Source organism: Dermacentor albipictus, chromosome 1 (genome assembly GCF_038994185.2).
Source record: "Dermacentor albipictus isolate Rhodes 1998 colony chromosome 1, USDA_Dalb.pri_finalv2, whole genome shotgun sequence".
NCBI lineage: Eukaryota > Metazoa > Arthropoda > Arachnida > Ixodida > Ixodidae > Dermacentor > Dermacentor albipictus.
The window spans coordinates 496,226,628-496,242,366 of NC_091821.1; the positions used below are offsets into that span (position 1 = coordinate 496,226,628).

A 15,739-nucleotide genomic window follows, 5' to 3' on the forward strand; every position below is an offset into this window, starting at 1 on the left:
GTGAGGACAAATGGGACAGTCATTGAGGGCTCCACTGAGTGGCGCTGAGGTAGTCGGCGATATCACGAGGTCGTTGCCATGCTAAAGGCGCGGTGCGTGGACGGCAAACCCTCCTAGTCCCAAGTCGTGGTATGGGCAACGGCGGTAGATGTGCCCGCCTTCTCCGCAGTGATGGCAGAGCGTGCTGTGGTATAGAAGGCGCCATACGTCTGTCTTGGGTAGTTACGCTTGGCGACGAAAGCGCGATCTGGCGGTGGCGGCAGCAGACGACGGAATGGCGGCCTTATGACTCTGGCGCGGAGCGCGACCTTGACGGCACTCGACGGAAGCATAAGCCATCACTTTGAGCACGGGAGGCGGCAATTCCGGGTGCTATTCAGAAACTCCGAGTGACCATCGTGGTTCACCCTTTTCCATGTCAGTGACCGAGGACACCTGAGGTTAGCATAAAAGCGAGATCTTGCCGAGTTCTTTGCGCACAATGGCCCTGATAGTCACTCAGAGGTCGTCGCTGTCCATTGCTTGGATTTCGCGCTTCGACGCGAGCACTTGGTGGTTATATTGCCTAGAGTGCCTAGAGCGCAATTCGAGAGTTATCGCGATCTCCCTTGCTTCTGCCAAAAACTCAACTATGGTCTCCGGTGGCATGCGGATCAGCCCGGTGGAAAATTGGTGTTTAAGCCTCGCATCAGGAAGCGGATTTTTTTCTCCTCCGAACTTTTCAGGTCGTTGTGGCAAAAAAGGCTGGTAATCTTTTCCATGAAGGCGGCGATGGTATTGTGGTGTGCAAGATCGTTGATAACGATGAGCCGCAATAAACAGGAGCATATTTCTACTGAGCACAAGGCCCTAACTGACAGTCATTCCTCGGCAGACAAATCACTTGTTCACGCCAGCTGCGCGTGATCTGAACCACGCGCCCGCTTGCTTACTAGACAATGGTCTGTCCCTAACCAGCCGCCGTCCTCCTCATCTTCCTCGATGTCGGTGCTGCTGCAGTCTCATTTGAGAGTTCCACTCGGGTTTCTGGTAGAGGTGGAGCTCACTCGCGCATGACCCTCTTGAAGGTCCGTAATAATTCGCCGCGGAACAGGTACGATGTTGCTGAGGTATTTTCTCGATTCTCTAAGCGCGTACTGGCGGCGTTTTGCAATGCGAAAAAGACGGGGCGGAGCTTGTCGTCACTGTTCCGGTTGTTAAATGTGGCGACCCTTTCACGCGCCTCGAACCAGCTTTCCAGGTCCTCAAATGGTGATCCGCGCAACGTCGGTGGCTTCCTGTGCTGCCACAGCACTATCGGTGTTGGCGACACTGGGGCTGTCATTCTAGCTGTTGTCCTGACCGTGTATTTCCTTATCTTTTCTGGTAGAAATCCGTGCTCTGGTGGAAGGTATTGAAGTTGCGGCTTTCTCGATAGACAAGGACGACGCTGGGCAGGTTTTGGGCTTTGCTCATGGCTGTGGGGGGGCCGTTTGGTACATGAACGCACAAGCACCTCCAGCGTGCCCCGTAGTTTTGAAGGTGCAGAAAACTAGCGAAACTGTTCATGATGAAAGCAGCTTTCTGTTGCGTGAACTTGTGCACACAGAAAAGAAGTTATACACAAAGAACAATGATAACGGCGCACATAGTCAGCGATTGTCCAAACATCATCAGCGCGTCAAGCGCATCGAATTTTATACATCACTCGTAGGAGACCTCAGTAAAATTGCTGGTCCCCGCGTGGTGTCCAGAAAATGCTTCACAATCCGTGTCACACATGCAATATGTTACAGACGTTTTGGCGAGGACATGCACAAAAGAGAGGTCCAACGATAACATTCGGGTGTAAGTTCTAAATCAGAAATGCGTGTCTTGCGCTTAACATTTGTTTGGCGTAAAAATCAATAATCCGAGAAAAATAAACAAGCACACATTTCACCATGTATACCCAAACAAATTTATCTACCTCGATATGACGTGTTCCCTGGTAGAACGACGATTGTAAGAAAGCGCGTAGAGATGAAAATAGGGCTTGGAGCCACTTTCTCGTCTCTCCAACTACGGAGAACATGATAATTTTCAAGAAAATTAGGTGTAAGGGTAAAAGAACGCACCGCCATGCTATAGGGACAGCTGGGGAAACTACATACCCAGCATTAATTCTTGCACTCACGAAAGAAAATTCAGGAACAGGATGAACGAAATTAAAGGTCGGCAAACTCATATTCTACCATTTGTAAACGGCCAGGAAGCACTGTTCAAGAGCAGGCCGATTTCTTAGGTGCCCTCTTTTAGTACATTTCCAGTTCTGTCCATTACATAGGTACATATCTAGGATACCAGCGGAAAGCAAAGCGATTGTCTCTGGATCTGAAAGTAGCCAATAATGAAGCATAAAAGCGCCCATTTAGCCTGGCGGAGATTCAGGCCTCACTAGTTGTAACAAGCCAGCGCCAGGCAGAGACAGAATAGCTCACACACGAAGAAACAATTACACCTCCAAATTCATAAAACATTGCTGTTTCTAACTACATGTTCTGTGCTAGCTACTTTTAGTCCACCTGGAAAGAAGCAGCAATCATTCGAATACTAAAAGACGGCAAGGACCCGACTTCAGCCAGCAGCTATAGGTCTATCACCTTTACAGGTTTCCTGTGTAGAGTGTTCGAAAGAATGGTTAACCTGGCACATCCTTGAATTTTTTTGACGCAACAAAATATTACACCCCCTACAGTGTGTATTCAGAGAAGGTATATCTACCGCTGATCACCTTCACGGCATCGAGACTAACATACTCGATGTCTATGTACACGAACAGTATTTTCTTTCAATATCTACTGATTTGGAGAAAGCATTCGACACCACTTGGTGTTTGGGAATTTTTCCTGACTTTGCAGGAATGGGAATGCGAGGCAGTTTTCTGAATGGTATCCAACGTCGCCTGTCTAACTGCAAGTTCCCTGTTAGAGTTTGTTATATCCTATCTCGTCCATTTGTACAGAAGACGTGTACCACAAGGTGGTGTGCTCAGCTGTAAACATTTCGTTGGAAAAATGAACCCTGTGCATACACTTAAACAGCGTACAATGTTTTATTCAGTGTATGTGGATAATGTGCAAATCGGTTAAAGATCTTGTAGCCTTGACATCTGCGTTCGACTGGTAGAACTTTACTTAATAAATCGTGTAAGCGGACTGACGAGAATATATTTAAACCAAATCTCTGGAAAGGTGTGTGTGCTTTTTCCATATAAGAGAGGTATGCTACCGGATCCCTTTATTGGTCTCAATGAAGAGCGGCTATCTATGAGCCATAAACATAAACTTTTATGCCATATTTTAGACTCTAAATTAACTTTCATCGCACACTTGCAGCATTAGACAGTGAAGTGCTTGAAGACAATGAATCTACAGAAGCTCTTGTCCCACAAATCGTGAGGAAGTGACAGAAGAGGCCTCTTGACCTTTTCCAAAAGTCTAATGTGGTCACGCCTTGAGATCAGAGCCATAGTCTACAATTGTGCTGTTACTAGTGCTTCGAAAATGTTAGATCCTATCCACCACTTGAGTATTCGTCTTGCTACAGGCGGCTTCAGCACCAGTCCTGTCCAAACCTGTAAATTGAATATAACAAATGGCCTCTATACCTCCAAAGGACATATTTAATCTCCTACGCCTTGAAGGTGAAATCACATGTAGAACAACCATGATGAGCAATACGAGAACAAGTTGAAACCAGGAGCCAACGTTTCGACAAGTGGATTTGGCTTCTTCAAGGCGACGTATGCTTTCCTCGCCACAGGGAAGCATATGTCGCCTTGAAGAAGACAAGTCCACTTTTCGAAGCGCTTATGTTTAATGTGGCGAGGAAAGCATATGTCGCCTTGAAGAAGGCAAGTCCACTTGTCGAAACGTTGGCTCCTGGTTTCAACTTGTTCTCGTTTTGCTCATCGTCTTGAATTTCCATCTCCCGCCTTTCCCGTGTTTTTCCTAGACCAACCATGTCATTGAATAATTTGCAATTTATCCACGGCCAGGCTTTTCCGTAACCACCCAGTCACTAGGCCTCGTCTGTCCCTCCGGTTGAAAGCACTGTAAGGAGGAGCAGGTGCCCCTCTTCTAGGGAATGTCCTAGTGGTTCCTACTCGGCTTCCACCACCTAAGGAGTGATAGGCTGTACAGTGTGGCATCTGTCACGCAGAAATATTAAAACGAGCACCTAAGGCATAACTGAATTGATATTTTCTTGAACTTCAGGAGAACTATTCCTGCGCTGAATGTTAACCAGATGATTCGAAGTCTCCTGCTTGTGTTGCGAACGCAGCTCTAGAACCGTCGTTTTTTAGTATGCAGTACATTGAATCTGCATGCAAGGACTTTTACGTGCGAAGGATGCGCGATACTCAATGCACAGAAACACATAACTCCAACAAACCTAACTAGGGCTATTGTGCTCCTGGACTGTTTGAGTGTGGTCCGAGCCCTAGTCAGTCTACTAAAACATAATAACAGTGTCTTTAACGAATCATATGCATTGCTACGTTCAGTTCATATGGGTAAACTTATCATCGTCATATGCTGGGTAGTTGGACACAGTGGAATCAATTAAATACAATCAAGCTGATGAAGAGAACGCTACCTCAGTAGCTTCTAGCGACAGCGACACATAACCATTCTAGCCATTGACTTTGACCATACTTACCGCTTAAGCTGAAACAGCACTGGCAGAAACAGTAATATACCCTGTTATCCAATACACTACACTTGATCAAACCTAAATAGGAGCTGTGGATATCGGAGAAAATAACACGATACAAGGAATTGTTCCTTTGTCGATAAGAACCGGTCATACGCACAAAACCCATTCGTACCTTCTGACGAGAAGTGATCCTCCATCATGCCGATGGTGTGGCGACAGCCTTACGCTTCTGCATGTCAATGTGAAGTGAAATAGAAATTCAGCGTAAAAAGAAATTTCATTGTGCGTATCGTCGGCGTATTCCACTTCACACAGAATTTTCTTTTTCTTAGACATGAGCCACTTTTTCTCCTGGAAACAGTTTTTAGCATTTTAGATGAAGTTAAAATCTTGGAAATAATTCGGCCGGGTCATGTGTAGCACGGCGTCGTCGTCGAGGCTGTAGCCCAGTGACATAAGATTTTACAGCATGTGCCTCTCACCCTATTACTTTTAGGGCCCTGTGGAGGCCGTAGTGCTTCTATACATCTTATTATATCACTTCTTCCTAGTGAATAATTTAGGCTCATAGCTCACGTCGTGATTCATTGTCATTATTTTGGCGCTTGTATATGTTTACGCTGTTTACAGTGACCTGTTTTTCGGCCTCTTTACGGCCACGTTACATCTTCCATTTGTAACTAATTTCATCATTTCTTGCATATTACATAGGCAGTTTATTACCATATGTAATGGCGCTGCTTGGCCATAGCCTGCCCTTACTCCATTAATCGGCACACATACTCGTTAGGCCCCCTGAGGGGAATATGTTTTTACCGCGTCCCACAGGACTCACGAGGTTTCGGCATCATGTTGGCTGCAACCACACAGTCACAGTGGCATGTCTAGCTTATAATATGGGCAGCACAGCTGTGTTATGCTTGCGAAACAAAGCGGTCACAACTGTTCGTTCAGCACTCATCATCATCAACAGCAGCGTATTGATGTCCACTGCAGGACGAATACTTCTCCCACTGATCTCCCACTACCCCTGTCCTGTGCCAACTGATTTCCACTTGTGCTTGCTAATTTTCTAATTTCATCACTCCACCTAGCTTTCGCCGACGCGGCGCTCGAACAAAGCAGGTGAGCGTTCACCGTGGTCTGCCTGGATCGTAGAGGAAACGTCACGAATTCTGCGTCTCTATATACAACAGATCCAGAGACGGCCGAACAGATAGCCATCGCCCTGGAACTCCTGGATGGCAAGAGAACCAGAATACAGAGTGGCCCGAGGGCGGCAGTAAGAGCCTATGGGAAGGGCACCGCTTCCAGACAGCCCTTAGCGATCCTCCGCGGCAAGGACTTTAACCCGCACACGATCATTTGGGGTCCCGCGCACATGGGAGAAATGGGCGGAGCCCCGACTAATCTCAATGAGTCAGGTCACGTGGCTACGCGAGGGCTTACAGACCGCGTGGTGCTAGGGCAGCCAGGCTTGGACATTACGTACTGCAGGGACCATCTTCTTTCATACAATGAACTCACGAAACACTTGGCGCGCGGATCACATCCGTCTCGGCACATAAAGCTAAACAGACCCCGAGCTCTCACCCCGGGGCTCTCGCACACGGGGACCTATCCCAGTCCCCTAATAATAAGCAAAACATTTCCCGAGGCCGTGGCTTGATACACTTGCCCGCGATGCTGTAGCGTAGCTGACTTAGAGGATGGGCTCTGGCGGTGCTGCACGTTACGCAGCCACAAGAACAACACGAGCGAGCTTTGGGACTCGGCTCTCTGTAGCCCCAAATCGAACAAACGTGTGCAGTCAATCGGGCCCGCGATGCACCCTAGGGGCTAGGCCTTTCGTTCCCGACGAGGTAGTGGCCCGCTTCAGGCTATCAAACTAGCGCCACCTGAAGGACCCGAATAAAGCTTTTTATACGTTACCAAACCTAGCTTTCTGCCTTCCTCGACTGCGCTTCACTTCACCCATTCTGTAACTCTAAGGCTACGTTCACACTTGGTCTCGAAGCAGGCGGAACCAGCAAAAAAACAACAAATTCCGCCCGTCTAGGTGGCGAAACGGACGGAAAACCAGGCGGCATGCGCGATAGGCCTCCGACCAATTTTTCCGCCACGGCGAAGCTTAACGCCGTTCCCCTTCACCGGAAGCCGCACTGGCATGTAAGCGGACTTTGAATGAGCGAACGAATGGCTAAGAAGTTCATTCTTGGAACGTGAGGCGAAAGACTGGCCAGCGTTTTCTTCAGTAAATTTGAGTTGTTAGGCAGCACTCGTGATGTATCCTTCTGAATCGGGGTCTTCCGTTGTTTTCGCGCTGAATTATTAACTATAAATAACTGAAGAGTGCGATCGACCACTCTGCCAGAGCCCTTGCCTAGTTTCAACGCGTGAACGTGAAGCTAAAGGCAACAAGTCGACGAAATGCTGCGCGACATAATCTTGCCGTAGAAAGCCCGTGGGCATGTCTTCTTCTTCCATGGTAGACGAAAGTTAAGGACTGATGGGTCAATGAATTACCAAACCACTTGAAATGGTATGATGAACAGCGCCACCACGCGGACAAATGCACGTAGACTGGATAGATGCGAGCGAAAGCGGCCGTAGTTTCCTCTGGAGTGGCGAAAGAAATGTAAATTTCTGGTACATGCGCGGAAAAGATTTTCAGCCCGCTTTTACCTTTCACCCGCATGCCACTTCCGAAGTGCCAACGTAGCTCAGTGGTTCACCTTTTATCCATCCTACACTATACATGGCCTGCCCACCTTTATTCTTTTCTCTTAATATCAATTAAAATATCGGCTATCCCCGTTTGTTTCCTGATCTACACCACTCCTTCCTGTCTTTTAACGTTACGCCTATTATTTTTCATTGCGTCACTTTTTGCGCTTTTCGTAATTTGTGCCTGAGCTTCTTGGTCGACCTCCAAGTTTCTGTCCCATATGATAGCAATATGCACTCGTAAATCATTGACCTGGTAGAAGGTGTAGCATTAAAAAGCAATAGCCACTCTACACTGCCTTTGCGTATGACAAGAGTCTACCCCGATATATATTCAGCTACTGCTTTTTATAGCCGGCATCGAACAACTTAATTTCCTGAAGCAGTCCCCATAGCATATGGTGTCAGCAGAACCTCGATTTTAGTGTAATTTCCGTAATCGTCTGCTTGCCCACGCCTCAGATGACTTGTACAATGATTGGGCGTTTAACCATAAACTACCAGTTTTTACAAAAATGTTTGAACGGGTTAAAATCAAACGAGGTGCTGCATAAGTTGTATAAAGCAATTATTTATTACGTGCTAGTATTGAGAGAGAGTAAGAACTTTATTGAATACAAATAAAATGAGGCACGATGGTTGGAGCCCCTAGGGCCCCACTGGCACGAGCGGCTCGCTGGGCTTGGTACAGAAGAGCCAACTGGCTCTCGCGACCCTCGTCCGCAAGCCATGCTTCCCACTGCCTATTCCTCATTAGTGGACGTTGGTATAATATAGGGCTGTCTATGCGCGGAGGCTTCCTGGGGCACTCCCATGTGATGTGGTTTAGTGTGGGTGTGTATTTTAGCGCCCTCGCGTATTCCCCGACTGCGCCTATCGCCTTTTGAAGAGTTTCTTGCTTGTCCCCGTAGGACCCTTGGTGAGCCCCGAACATGAGGTCATCGGCATATATCGCACAGCCGACATTCGGGTGTTTATCTAGCTCCAGATCTAGCTTTCTCATCCCTTCATTAAATAGCAGTGGAGAGAGTATAGCTCCACGAGGGGTACTTCTGTCGGGACAGTTGAAGGTGTCGGACCTCGTGGAGTCTAATCCGAATGTGGCCGTGCGGTCGCTTAGGAACGAGCGCACATAGTTATAAATTTGCGTTCCGTAGTTCACCGCTTCCAGTCCCTCTAGAATAGTATAATAATAATAATAATAATAATAATAATAATATTTATTTATGCACCACAAGAAAAAATACATAGTAAGCGGGCCTGTCGAAGCCTAAATGGCTTGTGTGACTAGGCCCGGCAGTGCCGGCAACAGCGATGAGGTCAGTGTATGTACATACATGCGTAACCTTAGTGCCGACAAAACATTGTGCAAACAAAATGAAAATTAAATACATGTTAATACAATGTAGCGTGAACATATTTTCACGCTTATATAGATGAATAAACAGAAAATTTGATACGTGGTAGTTCAACATAGTGAACATTTTTTTTATGCTTACATAGAACAAAAAACAAAATTAAAAACAAGTTATGGCAACGTAATGAACATTTTTGTAAGCTCATAAAGATATGCAGGTTAATACAACCAAATTACTTCCAATAAACACATACCAATACATAAAAGAAAACTCAAATGGAAGATGACATCTTCTTTAAAACCTTTTTTGACTGAACCGAGAAAAATTCGTCAGGTAGATCATTAAAAATTTTGGGCACATAGACGCATCTCCGTGCCTCACCATACCGAGTTGACGAACGAGGAACATTGAAACGAATGTTGTCCCTCAAAAGTCGAGGAGATACATATTTTTCTCTGAATTGGTCGTTCCAGAAATGACGAAGAACAACAGTTTGCTTAAATAATGACTGAAATGAAGGAAAACCTAACGCGGAAAATGAATTGTCACCTGACATCTGGCCGCACCCATAGGCAACACTTTTCAATATATTTTTTAGTAAACTGTCAATTCTCGTCTGCCATCTCAATGCGCAGAAAGCGAAAACGGTGATTCCGTATCGCAAGATGCTGTATGCGAGTGCATGTACTATGGTTTTCCTTACTGATAATGGCGTGAAACCTTTTATATTAAAAAGCAACCAAGCGACACTTCTAAGTTTGCCACACAGATATGCCAGATGATGCTGCCACGACATGCTGCTATCAATAAATAAACCGAGATATTTCACAGAGTCTACATACTGAACAGGAGTACATGTACATGAAATGCAGTGCTGGTCATGTAAGAATACTGGAATGTTTATTGCTGTGGTCTTTAAGGGATTTCTAAAACATATTAACTGTGTCTTCCTGATATTTACATTAATACAATTTTTCGCAAACCAGTGCATTACACTGTGTATTGTATTTTGCAGGGCGCCCACAGCCTTTTCATAATTTATATGCTTTGTTAATATAACCGTATCGTCAGCATATTGATAGATAGTGCCTTTATCAATTACTAGAGGAAGATCGTTTACGAATATGTTAAATAACAGAGGTGATAAAATTGAGCCCTGGGGAACACCGGCTGTAAGCCATTGCTTGCTACTGAGGGTTTCCTTGTCACCCATAACTATCTGTGACCTACCACACATGTAGTTTCGCAGTACCCTGTGGAATGGTCCTCTGAATCCCATTAAGGTTAATTTCTCTAGTAAAATGTTATGATTAACTGTGTCAAAAGCTTTCGCTATGTCTAGAAATAGCGCACAGGTGAATAAGTTGTTTTCTAATGCAGAATATACTTCATCTGAGAATTCTTCCAGTAGGACTGTGGTACCTCGATTCACAACAAAACCAAACTGTCTGGGCGATAGAATCGAAAACTTCATTAAGAAAGACATCATGCATTCGTAAAGGAATTTTTCTAGTATTTGGGAAAGTACCGGCAAAATTGAGATTGGCCGATAGTTTTCAATGTTATCTTTCCTGCCTCCTTTATATAGTGGCTTAACTATAGCTGTTTTCAGAGTCTCGGGAATTACTGCAGTTTCTAAAAAGCCATTGATTAAAAAAAGCAAGATATTAGCAAGCACATCGAAGTTTCTTCGCAGAGTGCCTACAGATATGCCATCTATTCCTGGTGGTTTATTTTGCCGGAAACTAAAAAGAATCCTTTTCAGGTCAGGTGTTGATAAGCTAGGCAAGAAAGCGGATGCCGATACAGATTCCTTCAACGTGCTATTATTTTCCTGTTGGGATAAAGCGTTTTCAGAAGCCCGCGAAAAAAAGCGGTTGAATGCGTTAACTACCACTATTTTGTCATCTAGAAATGTGTCAATGGGATTAGAAGGCACGTCACTTCCTCTCCTAAGATTATTTATTATAGACCACGTTTTCGCGGGACTTTTGCGCGACTGGTTGAATTTATTGAAAAAATACATTCTCTTTGCTGTTCGCAAGAGCCCGACTACCCTGTTTCTTGTAATTTTATATTCAGCTTTTAATCTCTCATCTTTAGGAGAGCGTTTGCAGCGCTTCCAGAGCCAATCCCTAAAAGATATGGCACGCATAATATCGGCATTAAGCCAGCTAACATTATTTCTGCATTTTTTCATGACAGTATATGTGCTTAGGCGCTCGAAGTGTTTAAGTTGAGTGGAGAACTTTTCGTATACCTTATCGGGTGCACTGCCATCAATTAGCAAAGACCAGGCAAAATTAGTGATGTGTTGGTCCAACATTTTTGTATTAGTTATTTGGATTTTCATGTTATTTCTTTTTGTGTTCCCAACTGATTGATGTTCTGTAGATAGAGAAGGCTTCGAAAGGCGACATGCCACAAAGTAGTGGTCAGCTAATCTCTGATTTATGACGCAAGCAGCCACAGAATAGTCAGATGCACGCACCACAATGTGGTCTATGCAGGACGCTACGACTCGGTTATTTAAGCACTCTTCTCTAGTCGGATGATTTATGGTGGATTCCAAACCATAAGAAGACAAAATGGATAAGTAATCGGAAACAGTGGTTGAAGTGACGCATAGCGTATTTATGTTCAAATCACCAGCTAAGCATAACTGCACAGCTGAACCCCATTTGCCCAGTATTTCATCGAGCTCTCCCAAGAATCGCCTCACACTGTTACAAGGTGGACGATATATCGAAAGTAGGATTAGATCTGTATTTGAAAGATTTATTTTTATGGCCAGGCATTCCGCATGAACGAACGTAATATCTATTCCAGACGTCACATACATGTCACGAACAAAAATCGCTAAACCCCCTCCACGCCCTCGTGGCCGGGTCACGAAATGTGAACGATAACCAGACAGCGCAAACATATCAGCCCCGACTTGTGGTATATTTATCTCAGTGAGAACAAAAGCGTCAACGTAATTGCTAGCCGCTTCCGCTATCTCTTTAAATTCATTCCAGTACTTTCGTAGGCTTCTTATGTTTACGCTGACGAAAGTAAAATTATGTTGTGAACTCAAGCCAAACGTACTTTTGAAACTTCTAAAATCAGGAACTGCACAGAAACTAGACGCCATGCTGCTTAAACAATCCTAGCAATATCAGCTGGCCTGATTACTCGGATCAAAGGTGCACCTTCGTCCTTCTTTACAAAAATCTTACCACCTTTTACCCAGGTGAACTTGTACCCGTTCTCCCTAGATACGGTTCTTGCACGCCAAAACAAACTGCGATTTGCCTTTGTCAGGTTATCGTTGAAAAACAATTTGGGTAGAGAACCGTTCTGGTGTAATCGCCGCAGCTTTCCTCGTGAATCAAACCAAGCTTCTCTCGCTGCTATTGAAGTGAATCGTATCAGGACTGTCGGGATTGTTTTACGTTTACTAGGCAAGCGGTGCACCGCTTCTATATCAGCGCTTGAAAAGTTCGTTAGCTCTAGCTTAATGGCTACCTCTGATAAAACATGCCCGAGGTTTTCATTTTGTTCCAGTGGAAGGCCTTCAATTTCCAAGTTATTCTTTCTATTGTATTGTTCGTTCTCATTCTGTACATCCTGAAGAAGATCAAGTTGTATCGCTTGGGCCTTGACCGTTTCATTCAAGCGCAAAATTTCCTCTTCCTGGTCCTTTCCGCGTTCTTTGTTCGCTTTCACATCCTTCAATACTGAGTCATACTGTTTAGACACAAATGAGACTGATTCCTCTAGGTTATTAACAGTCATGGAAAGCTTAGTAAACTCAGTTTTCAGCAGAAGCAGGGAATCCACTTTTGCATGCACAGTTAACAAAGAAGCAATACTGTCTTTTATCTCCCTGAGCTCAGAAGCCAAGGATGGCTCTACAGAACTGCTGTTAACTGCCTGGCTACAATCCATCTGCGATGCTGAAGCATCTCGCTGCCTGCCAGCCCGACAGGTTTTGCAGACCCACGTTTCTCGCTTAGCTTGGCTCTTGTTCGCAAAAGTACTAGGTGCTATGCCTGAACAAGGTTGGCCCAAATGGTAGCCATGTTTACATTCAGCGCACGACATAAAACGACCATCGTCGGGTAACGCACTGTGGCAAGCAATGCACTCTTCAAATACCATGATAAAAGAAAACGAGGTACTTTCACGAGCTCAACGAGTCAGTCCGGCGGAGAAAGGTGAAAACAACAGAGAATCAAAGGCAACTGTTCTTACCTAACAAGAAGAACAAGCGATTATGACAGGTTCACACGCTCCGCCGGACTGCAGCCGATCGTGGGGGAACGCTCGGTTTTACAGTTTCCAGTTCTTCGTGTGATGCCTTGATTGGTCGGCGCTGGACCCTCGTTGAACGATGCCAGCTCAGCACGTGCAAGAGTCAGGTGTCTGGTGGGTTGATGACGTCAGATGGTGCAGAGCTTGCGATCCACGCGGTAGATAGACCAGGCACGTCAACCGTTTTCGAGTGCTAACAAGAAGAACAAGCGATTATGACAGGTTCACACGCTCCGCCGGACTGCAGCCGATCGTGGGGGAACGCTCGGTTTTACAGTTTCCAGTTCTTCGTGTGATGCCTTGATTGGTCGGCGCTGGACCCTCGTTGAACGATGCCAGCTCAGCACGTGCAAGAGTCAGGTGTCTGGTGGGTTGATGACGTCAGATGGTGCAGAGCTTGCGATCCACGCGGTAGATAGACCAGGCACGTCAACCGTTTTCGAGTGCTAACAAGAAGAACAAGCGATTATGACAGGTTCACACGCTCCGCCGGACTGCCAGGTTATAATATTAATAATAATAATAATAATAATAATAATAATAATAATAATAATAATAATAATAATAATAATAGTCTTTCTTTCAGACAACAAGGTCATGGATACAAGGGCAAAAAGCGGATGTGTTCTGCCTGACAGGACCCATGCACCCGAATACACACACTCAGAGCCTGTGGCAACAGAAAGAACATAATACACTACGGTCTCATACACAACACAGCTTTATACAAAGTAAAAAAACCCAACAAGGTAGAAGCTTTTACAATCTTAAAGGAAAATTCATACAAATAAGGAACCGGAGGATGAAAAAAAATATTCTGTATACAGAACCTATTGATTCTTAGGACATGAAAGGAGGTAAGTTTTAACATTCTTTTTGAAAGAGTTCAGGGACACGCATTTCTCAATAATTTATATCGCCTGTGTATGTCTGTTGAGAAGACTGGGAATTATGTATGAAAGCATTTGGGTTCCGTAGTTCGTCCTCACAAGTGGAGTTCTGTAATGGTCGTGCCTTTATTTGTAAGGCACATTACTACTAGAGTGCAATTCAGTATATTTATAAGGACTGAACTTGATTTCGTTATAGACGTAAGAAAGCAATATAATTGATTCACTTTTAGAACAGAGTGTTCTAAAAAGTACAAACCTGTATGGTCGTTATACGAAAAATATTCGACATATCGTATCGCTTTTTTCTGTAATGTTATCAACCTCATAAGATTAGTTTTGGTTGTAGACCCCCATATCAGTATACAAAAGTGAAGATAAGAATGTATTATAGTGTAGTATAACTGCCATTTCAGCCATTTGGAAACAAGGTTTCTAATTTTGTAGAGCACACTGAGGGACCTAAATACTTTGGCATGAATTTTATTATTATGCTAGGACCAGCTCAAGTGTTCTTCGAACAGGACACCTAAAAACTTGTAGAAAGAAACACGTTCAGTTGCATTCTTTTGGAATGCAAGTTGAAATTCAGAATCTTCATGTTTGTTGCGTGCTTTAAGTACAATAACCTTCGTTTTATTTACATTTAATTGGAGTTTACTTATATTTAACCATAATGACAATTCTTGTAACCATGCATTAGCATCGACATGTATATTATCGAGATTCATCCCAGAAAAAATACACTGGTATCATCTGCATAAATAATTATTGTAGAAGTTCTAGGGATGGCTACTATATCATTGATATAGATAATAAAGAACATTGGACCTAGTACAGACCCTTGTGGTACACCATATATATTTGCTTCATTTGTGAGTGATGGTCATTCAGACATATATACTGCACGCGACCGGAAAGATAACTACGAATCAGATTTAAGGCAACTTCTCGAATGCCATACAATGGTAGCTTATAAAATAAAATATCATGTTTAATAAAATCAAATGCCTTTTTGAAATCTAAGAAAAGTCCGACTGTGAATCGTCTCTCATCAATATTCGACAGTATTTTTTCCTTTATACTAAGTAGTGCCATTTCAGTCGACTTACTGTCCCGAAACTCGAACTGTTCTTTCACTAGAATTTGTCTGGCGTTCAGAAACTTACATAGTCCTTGTTTTATCAAATATTCCAGTAGTTTAGAAAACAAAGGAAGAACAGATGGTATTTATGTTGTCACAGGGGCCACCTTTGTGCAAAACGACCACTCTTGCAATTTTCATACCGTCTGGAAAAACATATTGGTCTGAAGCATCATTACAAATATGTTGTAGTGGCTAGCTGATTAGATCGGCCACAGCAATAATTCCTTCGGCCTTAATTTCATCTGCTCCAGCCGCCATGGACTTATCTAGGTTTCGAAGGAACGTGAACACTTCGTGTTTACTGCACGGCTTTAAGAATGTAGAACTTACTTCTGGAGAAGCAATGTATTGGTTTATTCCATGCTTTTTAACTTGTTTTTGAACAGATTCACCAGAGGATAAGAAATACGCATTAAATTTGTCTGCTAGGGCAACGCCATTATAGTCAACATTATTGAGTTTTAATGTGTTAGGAAGATGACAAGTAGCCCTTCCCATAAGGTCACCATCACAATTCCAGATTTTTTAGGACCGTTTGAAATTGCGGCAAATTCATTCGTGTAGTAATCGTTCCGTGCTTTTTTTATATCAGCATCCAACTTATTTCTGAGTTGTTTACATTCCTCAAGTATGACTGG

General features: G+C 44.0%; 1 protein-coding gene across 2 annotated transcripts in view; it reads right to left on the minus strand.

Annotated features, from left to right (window-relative positions):
• LOC135908822 (uncharacterized) overlaps positions 1 to 13,548 on the minus strand; it is a 37,925-nt gene extending 24,377 nt beyond the window's left edge. For both annotated transcript variants that reach the window (XR_010566448.1, XM_070538354.1), the window contains exon 1: positions 13,005 to 13,548. The gene's annotated coding sequence lies outside the window, so the exon portion shown is untranslated. The remainder of the gene's footprint in view (positions 1 to 13,004) is intronic.
• Positions 13,549 to 15,739: the final 2,191 nt, after the last annotated feature.